This window comes from Eulemur rufifrons, chromosome 9 (assembly GCF_041146395.1).
Source record: "Eulemur rufifrons isolate Redbay chromosome 9, OSU_ERuf_1, whole genome shotgun sequence".
Classification (NCBI taxonomy): Eukaryota; Metazoa; Chordata; class Mammalia; order Primates; family Lemuridae; genus Eulemur; species Eulemur rufifrons.
This window is the reverse complement of record NC_090991.1, coordinates 31,237,386-31,262,159: the sequence shown is the minus strand read 5'-3', so window position 1 is coordinate 31,262,159 and position 24,774 is coordinate 31,237,386.

Genomic DNA, 24,774 nt, shown 5'->3' with positions numbered 1-24,774 from the left:
TTAGGACTGCAGTACTCTTGAGTTGTTAGTATAGTATAGAAATGGGTAATAGCTTAGAATGCTGCTTCCTCCCTGCTGTGAGAAAGATTATATCCCACACAATTTCATCAATAATTTTGAAACTGTGAAGGAAGACAGCAGTCCAACCTTCGGCTTTACCTAAAACATCTGTCAAGCAATCAGAGTGAATCATCAGACAGCAAACACAGACGGGAAGACACACAGAACTAAATATGTAGCTGATGCATACACAGCCTCTTCCATTCTATGACAGCACACAGGAATTTAGCAAAAAGGAATGTCAGAGATTTGAAGAGGATCACTGGCTATTGAATTGTGAAGCACTGAATCTGCTTGATTAGGGAAACACAAGTTCCACCCTGCTCAGCGTAATTGGTAGCTTGCCTACAGGTTTTGTGGTTACAGCAGAATGTTGTAGCACAACTGCATCCTCCAGCCCTCACTTGGGACTAACTCCAAACCCTTCTCTGGCACCATCAAGGGTCTAGGACATGAGGTGGTGGCCACATAATGTGGCTTCTATCCCTGATCCACTACCTCAACATGCCATCAGGATTAAATGCCTTAAGCACTTTGCTGTATCTGGTTTCCCATTGAACAGATCTCATTTCCTAAAATATTTTGCTCTACAGGAGGGAAACTTGCTTCCCTGGAGTCCAAGCTGTAGGGATCAGTCTTGGACAATTTAATCCTTATCTCTCACTTTGTTTAGTCACTTCTCTTTCTTATTTTCTCTCATCAGTTTAATTAGCTGGGTGTAATTAGAAGACTCATCTTGCTATTAATATTAAAGATTCCATAATGGCATCCCATCATAAATCATGTATTATTGAGCCAGTACTCTGTGGTATCATCGTCTCTAAACATACTGAGATTATCTCCATCCTATTTTTAATTTTCCAATCTCTAGATCTTTATGTTTTTATTTAACACATGTAAATATAAAGTTAACTATGTGTGAGGCACTCTTTTAAGTGCTTTACAGTTATTAACTCATTTATCTCTGATAACAACTCTACGGTATAAGTACTATTATATTATCATTCTCATTTTACAAATGAGAAAACTGAGACACAGATAGCTGAACCAACTTCCCCATGAGTGGTCCCACAACTAATAAGTTCATAAATTGAGCTGATTAGTTCTACCTTTAGTCCCTTGCCTACTAATTTATCAATATTTCATTAATCAATTCTTTATCCAAATAACCCATGTATACAATGAATTGTAGCTATTTTTCCCATTTTTTAAGAGGGGTAAATTTTCAAGAAAGTCCACCATAGACAATCATGATTCCTGTTTTAAATTCTCCATGTTTTGTGAGTTTACATATAGATTTCCAGATTGAGACAATAATATTTTACTTTCCAATATGATAAAATTATGTTTCCCTTGGCTTAGTTTTTAGACATGTAACTACAGAGAAATATGAAGAGATGTTTGCTCCAACATGGGGTTACCATTATGGAGGGAGGATAAAATATTAGAAAATATATCTGCATGAAATTTCTCAAAATTAATTTTCCCCTTAGTTTTCCCAGAGTACTGATCACTTGGAACAATAAACCTAAACTATGTTTTTAAGGAAGGTAAAAATTTTACTGTCATAGTATTAATAATATCATACTAGTTTAAAAAATATATTTTCTGAAATATGATACTTGTTTTAACATTTGCCAAATTGGCAGTAAAATTACACATTTGCTATTAATATCTACTATTGTTGTGTAGGCTTTTCCAAGTATAAAATTCTTTTAGTATTTCTATAAAGGTAGAATTGTATATATTAATTCATTTTTAACTAATTTCTCTTGCAGCACTGAATAAGCACAGATGTGTTTTGACTGGTAGGCTACGGAAGGCATTGTTTTCAAAGATATTAATTCAGTCATCTAGCAGAGTATTTTAAAAGCTTTGATAAGGAATTTTTAAGTGTTCACCTCTCATCATTGATCTTTTCTTGATTGTTTACCAAGTGTTTCTTTTATACTCAGATTTACAGCTCATGCAAAGTAACATAAGTACATTGAAATATATCTGAATTTATACTTTTAGTGCCTTTGACATCTGAAAATGAAGATAAAAGAAATACATTGGTTTAAAAGATAAACATTTAGGATTAATGTGTATTTCCTATTGAGTTACAGGGTGCTAATACCTGTGTCACAGCAAAAATCTTATTTGACCCATTATTTTGGATCAACAAAAAACCCCTAAACTACTGTTTTAACAAAAAAAGACTCTATCAGTACAGGAATCAGGTCAGGCATTGGAAAAGACCACCCCACCATTTCTGTTTAATACAACCATTCAGTACTTTAAATGGTAACATCATTCAATGCCAGAACCTGACTTTTTTTTTTTTTTTTTTTTTTTGAGACAGAGTCTCACTTTGTTGCCCAGGCTAGAGTGAGTGCCGTGGCGTCAGCTTAGCTCACAGCAACCTCAGACTCCTCGGCTTAAGCGATCCTACTGCCTCAGCCTCCCGAGTAGCTGGGACTACAGGCATGCGCCACTATGCCCGGCTAATTTTTTCTATATAGATTTTTTTTAGTTGTCCATATAATGTCTTTCTATTTTTAGTAGAGACGGGGTCTCGCTCAGGCTGGTCTCGAACTCCTGACCTTGAGCAATCCACCCGCCTCGGCCTCCCAGAGTGCTAGGATTACAGGCGTGAGCCACCGCGCCCGGCCCAGAACCTGACTTTTGATCAGAAAATAAAATCGAACATTTCCATAGCTCTGTGATCCCCAGCCCAGATTCTGTACAATCATATAAATGGTTGTACTGCAAATTTCTAAAAGACCTCAAAACACCATTTAAAATGACACAATTATAAAATATCTTTAAAGAAAACTTTAAAATCAGATAGAATAATAGATTAAAAACTGCCATAAATGTGCCCAAACAGGAAGACCTTCTTTGTTCTTAGTATCCTCCAGTAGGTTTTGGCCATTTTTATTTGACTACCATGGGGCCAATTTGAATTTGTTACTTCACTGCTCAGTATGCTAAGCCTAGCTGGGCATGGTGGCTCACACCTGTAATCATGGCACTTTCAGAAAATGAGGAGGGAGGATTGCTTGAGGCCAGGAGTTTGTTTCCAGCCTGGGCAACATAGTAAGACCCTGTCTCTACAAAAATTAAATAAATAAATAAAATAAAATAAAATAAAAATTATTAGGTCTTTAGTTTCTCCTACTCAAGAATACCTAATTTTCTTGCTCAAGCACTAAATCTCCAAAATAACCACCTCCCCTGTATAATGTCAGTGATTGCTTTACTTTCTCCTTTCACTTGGATTTTAGTGAAAATTGTTTTTATTCCTGAGTTGACTTCAAACTAAAGAAAATATATTTCATTTTTCTAGAGTCATTCATTTCTTGATAATATTTTTTTTGTGAAATTCTATTAGGATTAGCAATGGTTTAGGTGAGGTATCTTCTTTGACAAAGCCTATTCCTAAAATGAAAAAGCACACTCACAGAAGAGATAATTGATTGTGAGATCCTTGATATCAAGGATAATAATTGCCCCTACTTATATACTTCTGTCCTCATCTACATACTCTTGTTCAAAGAGAGTATGTGCAAAGATTAAATGTTAATTGATGACAAACCACCCTACAGTATTATGAACTCACTACATTATAGCATTCTTTACATTAAATAGCTAGTTTATTTTAGAATGAACACCCCGGGGACATGTTCTCTTATTCACAATGGTAAACCCATGCAAAGTCTAATAAATAGTAAATGCTAAATTTTTATAAAAATAAACTATAATTTAAAATATGGATGACTATATGAAAGAATGAAACATATATAAGCAAATCCATAATCCTATCCCATTTTTCTCAGTACGTATAATTTTAATTAATAAGTCATCAGTATTTACTATGTGTCAGTATTTGGGCTATATATTGGTACATGTGGTATCTCATTTACTATTCAAAATAACAGTGTAGGACAGATATTAAAATATTTATTTCAAAATTTTGGGAAAAAAAATTATTGCCCAAAATGGAGGTAAAGCTAAGTATTAAAGCTTGGTCTCTTGAGCCCAACTCCTGTTCTTTTGCATTTCCCTAGTTATCTCAAAAACATTAAATGAAAGAAACTTAGTTCCTAAAATTTAAAGATTCTCTTTAGGTTATTCATTGAAGAAGAGGTAAAAAGGAACAGAAAGGGACATTATTATGTATTCAACTACAGCAGGCCCAGATAAATGAACTGCAGTTGCACACCTGAGACAATAGTGCCCTAGATTTAGTGATTTGACACAAAACAGAACAACTAGTCAAGAAAATTATGTGGTTAGAGTATGTGATGAGACAGTAATAAGAGGAATTTTGGCTGTTGTGACCCTTTTACTACCTAAAAGCTATGATTACTTTCCCAAATGCTATGCCAGTAATCTATAAAAACTAAGGTAGGGAATAAAGCTTAAACTCCTCAAATGTGACACATTTTAGAGTATTTCCAGTCATACAGTTATCTTAACACACATTTCTATTTTGAATTCTGAAATCAAGAATTAGAGTTTAACAAGGGACCATCCCCAACCATGAAGAACCTTTGTAAAGCATTTTGTTTTGTTAATTTGAAAGCAACATTTGCATAATATCATTTAGAGCTGCTGCTGATGTGCTATTCCTGAACATATGTTTTGAAGTCTCCTCAGTAGAGAAATCCATTGGCAAGGAAGGCTAAGTAGGTTGAGGTCCTCAGCTTTGCCTGTGTCCAACCAGACACCTGCATTTCAAGTGTTAAGGTCTTACTCTTCCCTCATCAATGCTGTAACTTTAACATGAGTGACTTGGTGAGCCTGAGAATCCAATGGATGATAAATAAGCACATGATTTATTTATAAATACCCAAAACTGGAAACACAGATATCCCTCATTTAGTGAATGTAAAAACAGTCTGTGGTTCATCCATATAATCAAGTATTACTCAGCAATAAAGGAGCCAATTGCTAACACAAGCACAATACCATTGATAAGTCTCAGTTGTGTTATGGTAAGTGTAAGAAATCAAACTCAAAATGCTACCTAATATGTGATCCTATTTATATGATGTTCTAGAAAAGGCAAAACTATAGAGGCAGAAAACAGATCAGTTGTTGGAGGTGGGGGCAGGAATATGGTTTTAAAAAATGTCACAGGTAAATTTCTGGGAGGAATAGAACTATTCTATGTCTTAATTGTGACACTGATTTCAGGACTGTATGTGTTTATCAAAATTCACAGAACTGAACACTATACAGGTGAATTTTACGATATGTAAATATTACCTTCACTTAAAAAAAATGCAATGAAGAGATACTGCTACACAGCCACTGAGATGACCAAAATTAAAAGGACCATTAATACCAAGTGCTACAGAGGATGTGGACCAAGTAGACCAATAAGACATTCCTATCAGTAATGTAAAATGACACAATCCCATTGGAAAAGCAGTTTGACAGTTTCTTATAAAGTTAAACATAGTTATCATATAGTCCAGAGTTTTCAATCCTAGGTATTTATCCAAGACAAATGAAAATATATGTATGTACAGGGACCTGAACAATAATCTTCATAGAAGCTTCTTTATTCATTTACAGCCCCAAACAGGAAACAATGCAAATATCTATCAAAGGGAGAATGGATATTCAAATGTAATATAATTAGCAAATGAAATACTACTCAGGAATATAAAATACACAATATTGATACAACAGCATGAATAATTTTATAAACATTATGCTGAGCAAAAGAAGCCAGCCATAAAAGTGTCAAATTCTTTCTATTTGAGACTGTATTTCTATTTCTATTTATTTGAAACTCTAGTTAAGCTAAATGTCAATTAATTATAAGCAAAATTTTTGTTGTGGATAGTTTTGGGAATTGAATACAGAATGGAATAAGGAAAACTTTTCAGATGAAAGAATGCTCTATATCTTAATTTTGGTATTGGTTAGATGGTTATATACATTTGTCAAACTCATTTAATTATACCCTTAAAATGGATGGAGGTTACTATATACAAATTATACTCAATAAAGTAGATTAAAAAATATACTACCTACATAGTGTGAGTATTCTCAGAATAAGTATTATAAATATTGCTTATTGGCTGGTATTGCAGTTGGGGGCTTGTTAAAAGCAAATACACAATATTTTTGAAGAATCACTTCCACAACACTAGATTTTATGTGCATAAAAAATTCTACTGAAATGTATTCCATGAAGAAAAATCACAGTACACTGTGGAAATAAGTCAAGAGGTAGATTCAGTATATGCTGCCATGAGGAGTATTAGGGATCCCAAGGACTTCAGATAATAAATATGAAAGAAACCATTAATAAAACAAGTAAGCAGATAAAATAAAGTACAAAACATCAAAACCCAAAAGAACATGACAAAAAGTAGGCTTATTAAAAAAAAAGTAGTACCAGTGAAAATATAGTCATTTACAAATATTTAACTAATAATAAGCAGAGCATTAACAAGGGGTTAGATGTAACTCAATAGAATCAGTTGTTTGGAAGATATAATAAGGAAATTGCTTAATATTTAGCATAAAGAAACTAAACATTAAGAATATAAGAATTGATAAAGCATGCAGGAGGAAATAATATTTTCAACATGTGTGTAGTAGAAATTCTCCTCAAAAAGAAAAGAAAGAATAGGTAATAAAGGAGACATTACTAGATTGTGCTCTAAAATTAAAGAATGAATACAGCAATAAGAAAGTCAGTGAGACTATATTAACATCATAAAATTATTTAGGATAAACAATGCCAGAGATAAAGTAGGCCTCTTCCAAATGATAAAAAAGTATCCATTAAGAAGAAATAACAATATGAAATGTGTATGCACCTGTTAACAAAGCTTTTAATGCATGATGCATAAACTAAGAGAACTAAGGAGAGATATAAACAAATCAGCACAAACATTTGAAGATATATCTCAATAAATTGCTAAAGCATGTAGAAAAAAGATACATATAACTTGAATGTCACTATTAAACAAATTAATCTATAAAATATTTTTTATAAAACGATTTTCCCCCCAAATTGCAGGATTTCTTTTTCTTCCAATCTATGTGAAAAATTCATCACAAAAGGCCATATATAGAAAGGTCTCAAAAAATTTAAATGCATTATAATAATTCAGAGTACTTTTTCAGACCACAATGACATTACAAGAAAACAATAAGAAAATATATTTCAGAAATTCTATTTGCAAATTAATCTACAAACTTGTAAATAATCCAAATGCTAATGAAACCCAAAGAAAATCAGAAAATTATTTGAACTAAATGAATGTTAAAAGCACAATATATTAGAATCTATGAAGTGTGGTTAAAACCACTACTTACAGAAAATGTTACTGTCTTAAATGCCTGTGTTAGAAAAGAAAAAATAAGTTGCCACATTTAAAAAAAATACAGCTGGGAGCGGTGGCTCAGGCCTGTAATCTTGGCACTCTAGGAGGCCAAGGAGGGAGGGTCAGAGGCCAGACTGAGCAAGAATGAGACCCTGTCTCTACCAAAAATAGAAAAATTATCGAGGTGTGGTGGCACATGCCATTAGTCCCAGCTACTCGGGAGGCTGAGGCAGGAGGATCACTTGAGCCCAGGAGTTTGAGGTGCAGTGAGCTAGGCTGATGCCACAGCATTCTACTCAGGACAACAAAGTGAGACTCTGTTTCAAAAAAAATAAAATAAATATGTAAAAATAAGAGCACATTAAAACTAAGGAAAGTAGACGACAGAAAAAACTAATAGAAAAATAGATGAATAAATAAACATAGCATACAGCCAATTAGATTTTTTTTAAAGCCATGAATTTTTTCATAGAGAAGATTAATAAAATTGACAAAACTTTAGTGTTCCAGTTACTATGCTGTGTAAACATCACCCCAAAATTTAGGATGGTGAAATGACCATTTATTAAATTACTGCTGCTGTAAGAAATTTAGACTGGGGACAGTAGGGAAGACTTGTCTTTCCTCCCAGTTGGCATTTGTTGGAACAGCTCAAAAGCTGAGAGGTGGAATTATCTGAAAGATTTTTTACTCATATATCTAGAGATTGATGCTGGGAAGACTCAAACAGTTGGAAATTGGAACAGCTCATGCTTCTAAATTCGTAAAATTAGGTCTTAAAAAGTTAATGCTCAGGAGTCTAGTTTTGAACTTCAGAATATGTGCCTTCTCTCTTAGACCATGCTATTCTGGGTTCTGGGAAAAGCAGAAGAAATGGAAGATAAATATGATGGAAAAATTATAACCACACAAAAAGGAAGGCAGATGAACCAGCTGGCTAGGGAAGCTGGTAGATGACAATCAGCAGAGTTATTCACAGCTAAGATTCAACAGGGCTCCAACAGGAATAATTTACAGGCAACGAATCTAATTTTGATTCTATGAAGAGTTTATAGGTAAGCTGATTCTTCTAGAAGGCTTTTAAAGAAAGAAAACTTGCAGAAAATTCATCTTGCCACTGTATATCACAACCAGTCACAAAGAATGTATTTTCTTTTCTTTTGAGAAGCTGATGGCAAAAGTTTGGCTAAAAACTTATATTCCTACATTGCAAGCATGGGAAATAAAAGAAAACTTGGATTTGCAAAAGGGATATATTTGAAAATTTTATAAGGGAAGAGAGATATGATAAGAAAGGGGGAAATTCAAGAGAACAAAGGAAAAGTAAAAGTAGAGATGACTATAAAGATGGTGAAAAATGATGAGAGAAAGAATGGTCATTTAATTTTAATTTGGAGAAATAAAGCTCATTTTTAAAAATATTATGTATTTGACAAATAATAATACAAATGCCTGTGTGTTTAATTGTATTCCCTAGTCAAAAAAACAAACAAACAAAAACAGTTACTAACCAACATCCAAGTTTCTTAAGAGTATGATAATAAACAAAAGAAAGTAAAGGATTTATTTTCAAGTTTTTATTCTTCTGGTGAGTTCCACAAAACTAATACTGAAATTTTTTTCAGCTAACTCTCTAGAATAAATGCATAGGTATTCTATTTGTTGATGTTATCCTTATTTGAAATAAAGTGTGAAGCCAGTAAACAGAATTTTTAATATGCTACCTCAGCTAGCTAATCAATTAGCAAGTATAATATGGAATGATAATCTTGGAATGATATTCCAGGATTTGAGGCTAGTTCTAGCAACCATATAATTCTATACTTCTTTCTATCATTCAGATTTTCACTTATGCATTCATTCATTGTATAAATATTTAATTTTCTACTATGTGCCAGTCACTGTTTTAAGTATAAGTAACACAAAGTCAACAAAAAATAGAATTATTAGAAAAACGGTATTTACTATTAGTCAAAATACTAAATAAAATAGAAATTTGTGGCTTTATATATCTTACATTATAGTAAGATGTCATAAAATTTCATCAGAATTGCAAAGAGCTGCTTTTGGTTTAGGGTTATTATTTTTATTTGAGGTTATTTCTATTTATTTGAAATTCTAGGTAAAGTAAATTTAAATTGTAATTATAAAAAAATCTTTGTTGTGGATAGTTTGGGGAATTTAATACAAAGTGGAATAAAGAAAACTTTTTGGATGACAGAATACTGTATATCTTAATTTTGGTGTTGGTTGCATGGTTATATACATTTATCAAACTCATTTAGTTATACCCTTAAAATTGATCTAGGTTATTGTGTACAAATTATACTCAATAAAGTTGATTTAGAAAATATATTACTTATATATTTAACAAACATATTTAAGTCAACACTCCTCACAGTAATACTTTAAAATATAGAATATCAACTAAAAGTTGAACTATTCCTTCCAATATAGAGGCAATACTTGCATACAATCATGAATTAATATTGTCCCTTCTGTTGGTTTTCACCCAATCATTACATATATTTTCCCTATGGGATAACCATGTACTTTCCATTATGAGGTTAGTTTATAATTCTCAAACACTTGAAAAATTCAGATATATTTTTTGCTACTTTTTAAGAATTTTTCACTCTTTTGAAATAATAAACATACTTTGTTTCCCCCTTTAGATACAACACTTTCTCATTCAGAAGCAAATAGACCTTGTATAATTGCCAGCAAGAGAAGGGCTTGCTATATTTGAGAATTGGTCATGTTATAACCCCAAAAGCACAGGCAATGAAGGCAAAAATAAATAAATGGATTGCATCAAATTAAAAAGTTTTTGCTCAGTAAGGGAAACCATTAATAAAGACACACCCCACAGATTGGGAGAAAATATTTGCAAGTCATACATGAGGGGCTAATATCCAAAATCTACAAGGAACTCAAACTACTCACGAACTAGGAAACAAATAACCCTTTAAAAAAAATAGGAAATGGACTTGAAAAGACATTTCTCAAAAGAAAACATACAAATAGTCCAAATATATATGTAAAAATAAATTTCAACATCTCTAACCATAGGAGAAATTCAAATTAAAACCACAATGAGATATCACCTTGCAGCTGTTAGACTGGCTGTACCAAAAAGCTGAAAAAGATAAATATTGGCGAGGATGTAGAGAAAAGGAAACCCTGAACACTGTTGGTGTAAATGTAAGTTAGCATGGCCATTTTGGAAAACAGTATGGAGATTCCTCAAAAAATTATAAATAGAATTACTATATGTTCTAGCAATCCCACTTCTGGATATATACTCAAAGGAATTGAAATTGGTATGTAAGAGAGATGTCTGCACTCTCATATTCATTGCAGCATTATTCACAATAGCCAAGATATGGAAAAAAGCTGTGTCCTTTGATAGATGAATGGATTAAAAAATGTGGTAAATGTACACAGTGGAATACTACTCAGCCCTAAAAAAGAAAATTCTGTCATTTGTGCCAAAATGGATGAACCTAGAGGACATTATGTCAAGTGAAATAAGCTAGGCAGAGAAAAACAAATACTGTATGATCTCACTTACATGCAGAATCTAAAAAATCAGACTCATACAAGTAGAGAGTAGAATGATGCATACAAGAGACTGGCAGCAGGGGATTTGGGGGAAAAGGGAGATATTGGTCAATGGGTACAAACTTTCAGTTATACAGAAGGAATAAATTATGGCGTACTATTGCACAGCCCTGGGACTATAGTTAATAATAATATATAGTTTAAAATAGCTAAAATAGAGAATTTTAAATGTTACTACCACAAGCAAATGATGAATAATTGAGGTGATAGATATTTTAATTAGCCAATTTGATCATTTACCAATGTACATATGTATTAAAACATCACATTGTAACACACATATATATGCAAGTATTGTCACTTAAAAATAAAATAAAACTTAAAAAAGTAAATTGGGACTATTTCTAAAATTGTAACAAGAAGAAAAAGGTAATCACCTAGGATATGTAATTTTACAGAAGAATTTTTCTGCATTTTCAAAGGAAAATCTTCATTGTGAAAGTTTCACAGAATAAAATGGCATTGTAGCCTTCTCACAATTGAGCAGTTTAGGATTGTTCTCCTTTCTATCCTAATTCTAAAAAGAGTATCATGGTTTTCAGATTACTGAAGTAAACTTTAAAAAAATATGTATATATTTTGTTATTCCTCTAGGAAGACTGAGAAAAGCCTCAGTCTTGTCATGGTTTTCAGCTCTTGTGGCCTGAAATTTATAACCACCTCCCCCTTATTATAACATTTCACTTTATTTATGAAGATAAATAAAAAATCCATTTTCAGATAAGGATATAAGCTTAATCAAAAGAACATTCATAAAAGATTCTCCAACTGGATCATTGTCTCAAAAGAGATCCTTCACATGCAATTTGGTGAGGGACAATGCCATAGGCAGCTAGCTTATTCCATCATCATTGACACTTTTCATCACAGAGAGCAAGTAGCCACTTCATTTTCTTATTTTCCCCTGGGTATTGTGTCTTATATAAATGTTGCCCAATCTCAGATGAAACTTTCATCTGCCTGTCCTCTCTTTTGCATATGCTAGTCCATGGGAATTTTGCTAGGGATCTTGTGAACAGGATTCAGGCTGTGGTAAAGGGGCCACCTTTGTTTTTAGATGTTGATTGAAGGAGGAATGTTTGCATCTGAGAGAAAGTTCTCAGTTATAGCCAGCCCCACTGCTATACATTTGATGCATTTAAAAGATATCGGTGCTGGAACATTCTAGTTTTCACTGAATTATTTTCTTAAATCCAAAAGTAACAGGAAAAAAAAAATTTTTTCTTTTGACACTTTATTTCTTTCTGCCTCTGAAACTATGCTTTCTCCTAGATTTTCTCATGCTGTATTAGAGCTTTACAGCTTTCATAATAATGTTTTCTGATTAAGCTATTTGACTATTATATATTCAGGAAATAAACAGGAAATATGACTCACCAAATGCCCCCCTCCCCCAGCTCCTGCATTTTTTTCTTGCTGCTTCTCCCTTATTCTGAGAAAAAATGATTTCAAGAATCCAGCAGAGATGCCTGGGTGGTTTTCAGCCCTCTATTCTATTCCTTAACTTCCTTACAGTGTAAACATTTTCATTATTTTTATTCTGTAGACTCCAAGAATTTCTCTGTTCAACTTGCACTACATACAGTATTTCACCTCCAAGTCATTCCTGGACATTTTATTGGATGTTATTTATGTCGTATTCTATATGTCCATATCCATATCCATGCTTAGCATTTTTCACTACAAGTTGCTACTCCTCCTAACTTTACTATCTCTATTAATGATAGTTTTCCCAGATACCATGGTAATTATTATAATTATTCCTTTCTATGTATTTAGCCACCAAATTCTGTCACCTTTAAAATTCTTTTTTCACTTGTCTCTTTCATATTTCCACTACTGTGGAAAAACCTGTTATTACCTCAATGAGCCTGCTGGCATAGTCTCCTCCTTGTTGTCTCTTAACCTGCCCTTTGTTTAAACTTGACTTTCATATTGTTACTCACTTGCTCAAAAATACTTACTGAATTTCTGTTACCAGCTACCTTAGCAGTCAATTCATTAGTTTAACTTGGCATGTCTTTAAAATTCTAGCCACATTATAGTTGTTCAACTTATTCCCTGCAAAAATCTTCTCTTTAGTTAGAAACCAAGTCATTTGCTTCCTTAGACTGACTGCATGGTAATTTCTAACTCTGGGTCATCACTTTTGATGTTTTCCTCTCTTAGAATGCCATCTACTTTCTCTTCTACTTATCAGAATTTTGTTCATTGTTGATGGCCATAGAAGAACAATTACAAAGTTAGAGCTAAAATTCAGACAGACTTCAAATGCGAGAAATATAAGCCTCCTAAATGTTCAACATCTTATTCAAAGTAATACATTGAAGAAATGACAGAAATAAAACCAGAACCCAAGTTCTCTCTTGCCTACATTTTCTATATTACAATATGTTGCCCAAGTGAACACTTAATGCTCTCAAATTTCTCATGAAGTTTCACTTGCCTGTTTTAACCTTCCATGTTCTTATAGATCATAAGAGTAATCTAGTAGATGAGATAATTTCTTTTACTGAATGTATTCAAATGGCTATAATTATCATCTTGAATAATTCAAGTTTAGGTCTGCTTGCTAGAAAGTTTATATGTTGTATTGAAATCCTCTGTAGTGAAAACTCCAATCCTCTGGCTTTTTTCCTGCTGTCTTTAGCAGCACAATACAAATCTATTCCCTGGTCAATACCCAACTGTTCACACACGTATGTGGAATAATCCTGTTTTCCCTTTGCCAATCTCTTACCACTTCTTGAATGTCTTTTCATGTGATCTACTATATATATATGTATGTAACTATCACATATATATAATTATTACACATATATTATCCAGGAAATTTTAAGTGGTAGAATATATAAACTCATTTAAAAATAACGTATGAATAAAGGCCATATAACCCTTACCAGGTGAAGGATATTCCCTGTCAAAGTTGGAAACAATTGGATGGTTTCTCCCAGTGAAACTTCACAGTGGACCCCAAAAGGAACTTAAAAGGTCAAGGTCTGTCTGGGTCATGCAAAGACAAATACCTCTTTTGTGATAGTATCATCAATATCAAATAAATCACTGAAACAGAAGTAATAAAATGTCTTGCTGAACTTTGTGCTAGTTCAAGTTAGGTCAGAAGAAGTGAGAATTTTTTTTTTATGCCCCTCCTTATTCCTACTTTCCTTTCTCAAAAGACTTCAAAAAAGAATAGTGCGTTTTGGCAAAGCCTTCAAAAATGTTATTGCAAAAAATTTAAAACATACGGGCTCACATAATTTGTAAGTAAACCATATTATTAGATTATGAAGTTCAAAAAAAAAAATCTGATTTCATGAAACAAATGTCAGGAGGGAAGTTGTGTGTTGCTTAAACTTCCTGTCTACTTTCTCAAGCAAGCATACCACCAAAGGCGAGAAAGCTGCCCTCTAGCATTCATTCAAATGATACCTGTAATGAATTGCAATGGTGGGAAAAAAAGGTCTTATCTTTTTAAGTATCCAAGAATCAAATAAAAAACAAGAAAGCATTTTTCAGCATGGGTGTGAGACTAGCCCTATCAAGACATAGAATAAGGAATGGGAACTTCTATGAAGAACAGAAAACCAGGAGCTATACAAACAACTCGTATTCCATATGCATGTTTTCGAACTATTCACCCACCTCATTGCTCTGTTATAAATGGCTTTAGTTTGATTCTTGTTCTACTTAGACTAGGATGCCCAGCACTACAGTGAGCTTATTAATTCCAGTAGTTAGGCCCCACATTCTTCTTACAGGTGAGAATAGTATTACCTTTTTTTTGAGCTACCACATCATATTATCAACTTGTTTTAAACTTATGGTTGCCTAAAAATTCCAAATACGTTCACATACACCACTGTCAAATGTCCTTTTCTTTTGAACTTATAGCCCATCAATCCAATACCGTATGTTTTATTATTTTTTAATACTTTCTTCTCTCATGTCAGTTTTCTTGTCCAGCTTTAGACTGTAAGTAAAATCTCAAAAATGTTTTAATACATATGTCATACTTCTTCATCCAGGTCATTGGTAAACATGTTTGAATAAGAGACGGTCAAGGGACAACTTCTGAAACACTCTTACATATCCATTTCGTTTTACCTTTAAGCTTTGGGAAAATTATTTTCCATCAGGTAAAAAAGCACCTAATGGAATAATTATTTGTTCTTTCATTATTTATTACAAGAATTTTTTAAAAAAATTTCAAAAACGTCTTGTGTTTATCACTTCTACTTTTCAATTTACTAAATAATTTTGAAAGAGAAATAAAGTATATAGGGCAAGACTTTCATATGGTAAACCAGACCAGTGGTGTTTAGTGATCTCTGCATTCGCATTCAACACATTCTACTTTGTCATCTAATTTGATGCAGGCTTTTGCTGTGATTCAATGTTTGTCAAGATTTCTGAGATTTTGTTGTTGTTGCTGTTTGGTTTTTAAATCATGAAATCTCCCTTGGGTTTATGTCTCAATTTTCTCTGACAGTCTTCTCAATCAAAGCACTAGGATTTTAAATGTGGGCTGAGTCTATGACAGGTTCTGGAATCAGCACTATTCATGATCAAATCACATTTAAAGACTAGCTACGCTGTAAACCCATGAGTTAGTGTCAAGTCAGATTTGCTTCTTGCCGTTCTCTGACTCCTTCTGCCCTCAAGATCTAATAATGCCTTACAATATGCCTCTCCATTTGCTCTAATTCTTTGAACAAATGTCTGCCACCAGGTGTAGTTGTAAGATCTAGGCGTTGTGTGTGTGTGTGTGTGTGTGTGTAGACACACACACACACACACACACACACACACACACACACACACGGGAGGTGGGGGGAGGGGAGAGAGAGAGAGAGAGAGAGAGAGAATGTGCATAAGTCCTTACCTTGGTAAATCTGGCAAAAAGAACCTCATTTTCTGTTGATGAACTTTACTGACCCTTTCTACCTTCCAGCTGGCCTGTCTTACTGATTCTCTCCTTCTTATCTGTCCCAGGACTCCTCATTATTATGCTCTCTGCACTTGTTTATGATGCTTGCTGACCTTCCCAGCTACTGCCTGCCTGCTTAGATGCCATCTCACCTATCATCATCATCTCCAGACACTGAGTTCTGGTTCACTGGCCAGGTAGGGGAAACCTGTCTCAGAAATTCAGACTCCTTTGCTGAGACTCTGTCACTTGTTTTGCTGCTGCTAGATTTCTTGGCTGCTTGGAATATCCTAAGTCCAGTCAAGCCTGACAATTCTCTGCTTGCCAAGATATCCTCACCAACATTGATTGCCTATACACAGCTCATTTCTTTGATCCTCTATCTGGTTGCCAGTCCTCTTTCCTGAAGAGTCTTTCTAGTTCTTGTTTCCCCACACTTTGGTTAGTCCCTCTCCTCTTTCCAAACCCCAAACCAGTTATATCACCTCCCACATGTGCTAAGAATTAAGCAGAGGGTCAATGTATATATTTCCTGCACTTCAACATCCCGTTCATATGCCATGTTAGTGAAGCCTCACCCCTCTGCTATCACAGAGAAGTTATTTATATCTTTTTCACAGTCCTTAGGGCAAGTCAGATTTTTACCTGTTTGTCTCTTCTTCTGAACTGTGTGTCACTCTGGGACAGAAACCATGTGGTTGTTTAGTCATATAAACATTTATTAAGCACTTAACACATGCCAGGCACCATGTTTTGCAACTTGGGTAAAGAAAAAAATATATACAGTCATGCGGTTTTCGTAACTCAGGGTTGCGGGATTTTATTGCTAGCATTAGCAGTCTAGTTTAAATATTCCACAAAGTTTACTGAATAAATGAATGTTTGCTGAATAATTGACTACATATTTTAAAGTCTGCTTCTCGAAAGAATTGTGTGTTCTAATGCATGTTCCCTAAGAAGTAAATGACACTGATTGAACAAAAGTGAAAACTTAGAATAACTGTTGAAGTTGTTTTAGAGGCTAGCGCTGGGAAGAGTATTTATCATAAATAACATAAGACTCTAAGCCAGAAGCCAACAAACCTTTTCTATAAAAGGCCAGATAATAAGTGTTTTCAGATTTGTGGTCCATACAGTCTCTGTCACAACTACTCAAACCTGGTGTAGTAGCTGAGAAGCATAGAAATAGATGGGTATGGCTGTGTTCCAATAACATTTTATTTATGGCTCTGAAATTTGAATATATAAATTTTAATGTGTCACGAAATATTATTTAATTTTTTTTTCTCAACCATTTAAAAGACATTTATGGTTTGCAGGCCTTTCAGAATCAGGTGGTAGGTGGAATTTGGCTACTGGGCCCTCAACTACTGACCTTTAATCTAGGTTTTGCTTCTATGTTTGTCCCAAGAACTTTTGCATTAAGATTAAACTTGGATGTCTGGATTTACAACTTTTGGAACTTTTGCAAATAAGAATGGCTTAGATCCAGTTTATATTTTTAATGTTGAAAAGGAGAAGAAATATGGCAGCACATCAAAAACTCTAGACAAATCAAAATGTCACAGTACAATGCAAGGACGTGCATACTCATGTACTGGCTGAAGTCAGAAGCCTATACTGGCTTAATCTCTACATTATTTCCTGTCTTCAGATTTAGCAATTTCTTCCATTGGGATTTTAGTAGAGAGGACCTAATAAGGTTCAATAAGATTATCTTTTTGTGACTAGGTTTGAAATATATCCAGGTATTGCTTGCATTAAAGAAAACCAAAAAAACAAAAAACAATCTCTGTTAAAATCATGTATAATGCTAGAGTTGAGGCAGATGTGTTTGACCCGGGAAGCCTGGGCTAGCCTTTGCCTTAATTTTGTCCAATCTATGCTAGTGTTGAAAACAATGCTATTTTTCAGCCCCTATTTCTGCTTGTTGGTCAATTGAACCAATTGAACGGTGCTTATAACTGAAAGTTCAACAGAATAACTCCAGTTCCGATAACCAGTTCAGAGATATCCTCTTTTCATTGCTTCTACCTGACACCAAATTCATCTCCAGACAGATTTTAAGAAATAGGTTTCTTGGAAATGATTTCAAAGGCCATATCATTCTGAGAAGCAGCAGGTCATTAGGTTATTTATTTCCTTTCCTCTTTGTCCTTGAATATCTCTACTTCTTTCTCTATTGGTCATAAAGTTTTTCTGTTCAAGCAAGATCCTGCATTCTCTCTATTCCCAACAGGAGAATGAAGAAGTGGTATTAAAAAGAGAAGATTGTGGAATTGAACCAAATAAGAGGTAATGCAATTTTTTCTATAAAGGGCCAGAGAGTAAATATTTTAGGTTTTGTAGGCATATGTTCTCTGTCACAAGTACTCAACTGCACTGTAGCATGTTAAGCAGCTATAGACAGTGTAAACAAATGAGCATGTCTGTGTTCCAATACTATCTTTACAAAACCAGACAACAGGAAATATTTGACCAGCAGGACATAACTTGCCAACTCATGAACTAAAATATATGTTATATTAATTGTGTCTATTGAATAACTGATATTATTTATCCTTGAAGTAGAAATATGATTTTCTTTGTCTTAAAAACAAAATAAATCCAAATATATCTAATTAAGTTATTATGGACTACTTGAAATGGGGCAAAAGGTTTTTAAAAAATAATATGTATGTATGTATATACATAGATATTCTGTATACTAAATTAGGAAATGTTTCTTTAAGCACCTGCATCTCATGCTTGGTTCACAGAGCCTGCTTAAGCAGCAGACATTCCTGTACATGTTTCTCTACAGAAGGGTTAGGAATAAACTGTGACTTTAACCATTTACATGAGCAAAACACAGGATGGATCACAGCATAAGACAACAACTGTTTCATTTGCAATATTTACAGGCTTGTTTGTTTGTTTTGGCTGGTGCCATAGCGTTTATGATTCTGCTTGAATCAGACTGTATCTTTCCTCTTTGCAGACTCTAGTTTTGAATTGATTAAATCTGTGGATCAATGGCACATTTATACATGCTGTTTGTCCACCTGGTGTTTATTCAAAATAACTGCTTCTCTAAAGGTGGACACTTGATAGTGAATGTGTTTATTCACTCTATTCTAGACAGGTGCCTTGATGCTATCTTTCTAAGTCCTTAAATAATTCTTTGGTCTAACAACAGTGGAAGCCTAAGGCATTTTTCATATAATCGTTAGCTGGTTTGTAATCTGAAGTTCTATACTAGAGTCAACCATGGATACTATGCAAGTGCCTAGGCTAGAAACAGGTACAGATGTTTGTTGTATCCCTATTATATACCAATTCCTATATTTAGATATTTACATGTACTCTATATCATTTAATCATCATAAGCACCCTGTGAGATAGATAATGTCAATTCCAATTCAAAGTGAGAAAATAGAGTTACAGAGAGTAGAATGAAGTTCTCCAAGGTTTCATGTGCAGCAAACGGGCAACATTATAGCAAACTAATGATGAATTCGATTTCTATACTATAGTGCCAGAATTGTAGTGCTAATTGTACTCTTTCTAGCTGATGTGACCTTGGCAAGTTATTCACCTCTCAAAGCCCATTTCTCCATGTGAAAAGCACAAGGATATTGATGTCTAAACGTGATAATAAGATGTGGCATAAAAAAAAAACGCTTAACAGAGTTTCTAGCTCCAGACAATATACTCAATAAATGTTAGTGGCTATTAAAGTGATAGATCCAAAATGGAAATGGCTTCATAGCCTTGATCTTTCAACCACACAAAGATTAGGACTATTTTATCTTGGCTATTATAGTTCCATTCACATTTGTGAAATCTGCATATCATAATTGAAAGAAACTGAGAGATCCTTTAGGTCAGGATCCAATTTCAAATTCTAGTAGGGCCAGGAAGGTAACATACTTGGCTCAAGTGTGTTGGGAGTGGGTACATATATTTTGTGAGTGGTGGGCAGTAGAGTAAACACGCTCTATCTAAAAAAAGGGAGCAGCTACTTAGTTCCAACACATTGTTGGCAAACAGAAATGCAGATTTGCATTTGTCAGATCATTCCATCTTTCAAGACCAGGTATCAATAACAGATTTTTATGTGAAATATGCCAATTTTAAGACGTTTGCTCTGAAAAGTTAAAAAACACTTTAGACATACCAAATACACCTTTCTATTGGATTTGGTGCTTGTACCGTCTGTCTGCCTGTGTTCTTTGCTAGACTAACCCTGATGTTTGACCAATGAGGAAACAAATTAAGAGAGATGGATGACCTGTCAATGTCACACTGGACATTAATTGTCACCCCAGGGTCACTCAGTGAGGAATATGGCAGAATCAGGACTAAAAGCAAGGCCTCTTTTTACCACCACACCCTATTACTACATCTGAGCTCTTTTTTTTTTTTTTTAAGAAAATTTCTTCCCAGAACAGTCCACAGACTCTTTAAAGAGGGTATTCCTTTCTAGTATTAGAGTCAAAGATTGTTCTAGAAGTAACTTCTAAATTGTTCTGGTTTGGTTGCTTTGTCCTAGAATTTCCATAGAAAATATAACAATTTATGATATTTAATTTCAACATCTTTGTAAATTTAAAAGCTTCCATATTTATGCAATATAAATCATCTACCTCTGGAAGTAGATGCAGAGTTATGTATAGAGAACTAAGTCTATGCAGTCATGCCACATGGCAGATATTCCAAAGTTAGTAAGTGGTACAGTCAAAAGTAAAACTCAAGGCTGTTAGTTATTAAGCCCTGAAGTCATAAACTTGTGTAGAATAATTTTCTGAACTCTAGAGAAAACCACATCATGATTTAAACTCCAGATAATGGAACATCTCTAATAGGACTGCCCAAAGGATTATATCATATAAACATAATGCCTTTCTTAACACATTTGCTAAGTACATTAGTGACTCAGGGCTTTGGTATTAACTGTTCCCACTGTCCGGAAGACTCTCCTCCCAGCACTGTAAATGGTTGACAGTCTTTTATCAGTAGCACTTTCTCAACCTGCTAACTAAAAGCAGAGAGCAAAACTATTCATCATAGTTTCTTGTTTTATTCATTCGTAGTCCTTATTATTATCTGAATATATTTTGTTTTATGTATTTGGTGGCTATCTATATAGCTCTATATCTATCTATCTATCTTCACACTAGCTCAAGCTCCATGAGGACAAGGGCTTTTCTATCTTGTTCACCACTATGTCCTCAAGCTTAGAATAATACATGGCACATAATAGGCCCTCAGTAAAGATGTGTTAAATATATGAATGAGTTAACATTGTGTCACCCTTTAATTAGCCATTAGTTTTGATCATAAATATAGTACTATGTTTCAAAACATGGGCTATCAAAAGCACACAGGGCATTGCATTATGTACAGTGCAAAAATAGAAAGTTTCCTGTTAATAGAGAAACCTTGAATGGATCCTGATTATAAAACATAACAAAGCAAGTAAGCAAATGAATAAACAAAAAGCAGTTTTAAAGGACATCTTGAGAAAAAAGTCAGAATATTGAATGTGTACTGTATGTTACATGATAGTTTTCTTACTGTGATAATGGCAATGTAGGAGAATGGCTTTATTTTTAGAATATGAATGCTGAATTATCCAAGAATGAAGTGTTATACTATAGAAAACTTACTTTAAAATGGTTTAGTCAAAGTAAAACAAAGCAAACCATATATATAAGGCACATACCCTATCTACATCTATGCATGAGTGTGTATGTGTGTGGAGAGAGAGAGAGAACACAAATGTGATAAAACACTAATAATTAATGAATCTAGGTTAAGTTCCCATGTTACAAATCTTAATTTTACAGTTCTTTCAACTTTTCTGTAGGTTTGAACTTGTACAAAATAAAATTCGAAAGGAAATTACTTAAGAAAAGCTTCCTGATATTAAGTAGCTATTTTTTTTGCCTGAAATTTATTGTTTTATTTCTGTATTTAAAGTACATATTTATTGACATCAAAAATTTTTGAAAACGATTAAGATTATTTTCCTGTATTTAGGAACTATTACAATTGTGTGCCCAACCTTTAAATGGCAAGGTGGAAAGGACAAAGTTTATAAAACGCTGCCTGTGACTCTCACTTATTAAATTAATATTTCCATTTTAGTCCCTTTCTTTAAATTTTATAGATGTGCTTGCGTTGTTAAAAGTTCTCCCATTCAGTCTAAAGAAGATGAGATTTGATGAACTTTATGAAAACTATTCTCATCTGAGTTATCATAACACATAAACGAAGAGTGTCATCACCAAGGGCAGTTATTTACAGGAAGCTAAAATAGATTTTCTATCTCCAAATTTATGCACTTTATGTACTCTAAAATAATTCAATTCAATGAACTTGGAAACTGTGGTAGGCAGATATTAAATAACTAAAGAACAATAAAATGAAAATGTATCTCACCTTTCTATGTTTTTATGAGCATCTTTCAACAATAGAGACAATGTAATATTTGCCTCTGGGTCTTAATGTTCAAGTAGATAGAAGTAATTTTGAAGATTGCTAGCTTTGTATGCAGGTAGCTAATTATTGATTAGCAGCTTTACTCATTACAGGGAAAACCGATTATCTACTGCAGTGGCTTAAGACAATAAAATAAAGGGACAGTTAATAATGTGTAGTCATGCATTTCACAAAAAAGTTATAGCTGGAACTGGGAAAAAGTGCATGCTGTTATTTTATACTTGCTAGTCATTTTTAAGCAAGAAACAATTGGGACTGAAGTGTATTTTCATTACTGAGGTCTGAATAGATCCACTAATCTTTGTTGTAAATATAACTTAATATTTTTTAACTAGGTGTTTCACATTAGAGAACACCAGAAATAGGAGATGTTCCTAAAAATGCTATTTCAGTTTGTCAGTTTTATTTAACTTATCCTATTAAAGACCAAAGACCAAAAAGCACAGCCTCCTACCTAACTAATTATGTTTACAAGATCCGGGATTTTGTGTGATATTTTATGATGAAAATTTAGAGATTTTTTAAAATAAATTCTGGTGTAAAAATCATTATGATGCTGTTTACAAATTACTTAAAGTTAACAGCATCAACAGAATAAATTGTTGATAAAGCTATCTTACTAGCAGTTGTTCTTCTTGAAGTCTTTTCTTAATGAACCAGAAATAAAATCTGTGCTGTCACTTTTATTATATTTTCTTTTGGACCATTTGGTCTCTCTAAATCTGCTACTCCTATATGTCATTGAGAACCAACCCTTCTTTTATCTGTGAAGACTTGCCTTCATAGAAAAATCTCTCTTTCTTTATCTCAACTATTCCTATCCATTGCTGAAGGGTTACTTATTCATACATTTAGGAAGCATATACATTTATTCAATAAGTCATGTTTCAGTTTATAGTGGTTAACATTTATTCAAGTAAAGATTAATTTCATGCTTTGAGTATTAGTTTTGGATAAAACATCAACCAATATTTATGAGGTGATTTATTATATAACATCATCTCAGTTGATCCTCAGTACAACCTTGGGAAATAGGTACAGACATACCTCAGAGGTACTGGGTGTTTGGTTCCAGATCACAGCAACAAAGAAAATGTTGCAATAAAGCAAATCACATGAATTTTTTTTATTTCCTAGTGCACATGAATGGTACATTCACACTATACTGTAGTCTGTTGTGTGCAATAACTTTGTCTAAAAAAAGTACATACCTTAGTTAAAAATACTTTATTGCTGAAAAACGTTAACAATGATCTGAGTCTTCAGCAAGTTATGATCTTTTGCTGGTGGAGAGTCTTAAGCTGCTTTTCACAGTATCATAGACAAAAAAAAAAAAATCCTAAGAATAATACAATGAAGTTTAGAAATGGGCCTATGTACTCCCTGTCCTTCTGTTCATCTCAGGTTTGCATGATAATGGTGTGGATTATTGCTGAACCAATGACACTAAACTCCGGAGGATAACTTGGATATCAGTGATCCTATGTGAATCAGTAATACCACTGAACACAAAAAAGGCCTGGTCCTTTCTACAAATGTGACATGTATTTATATTTATGATCCTCTGGAGAATCCTTCCTTTCTCTACCCCTTTTTATTTCACTCTATAGTATTTTAATTTCAGAAGAAGAAAATGAACCATATCCCATTGACTGACACAAAACCATAACCTTAAGTCTATGGAGTGAGTCTAGGCATCACAAAAGCAAAATCTGAGTGCACATTTCATGAATACTGCGAAAATCACTACATCTCATATACATACACCGGAATCTGTTTAGTACTTCATGCATAAAATCTGGATTTTCCTAAATTCCTTACATATAAAAGGGTCTAATGAATGCAATTCTTGTGAATTTTCTAGGTGAAGTCCAGAGGGCATCCAACCCTAAAGAGTAAAAATGGGATTCGAGAGGGAGGCACGGGCCAGGTCAGGTAGGACATCATGTGATAGAATAAGTCCTTAGAATTCTTTTCTGAGTATACAGGAAGGGATAGGAGAGTTTTGTATAGGAAAGTGATATAACTGCATTGATATATATTAAAATCATTCTGACTCTTGTGAGAAAACTGGATCCAGGCGGGTAATGTACCTGACAAGAATTAAAGCAATAGACTTGTTAGGAAACAATCGCTGAAGTCAAGGGCAGAATGTCCTAGAATGGCAGGCGTGTAGCTGGAGAAAGTGGTCAGCTTTTAGTTATATTTCAGGAGAAAAATTTATTGGAACAGCTGGTGAATTTGATATTTTAGACTTCAGAGTCTATGTGGAATGTACCTGGGCAATATTTGGTAAGTTCTTCATTTCTCAGTCCTATCAGTGGATGATGTAGACCC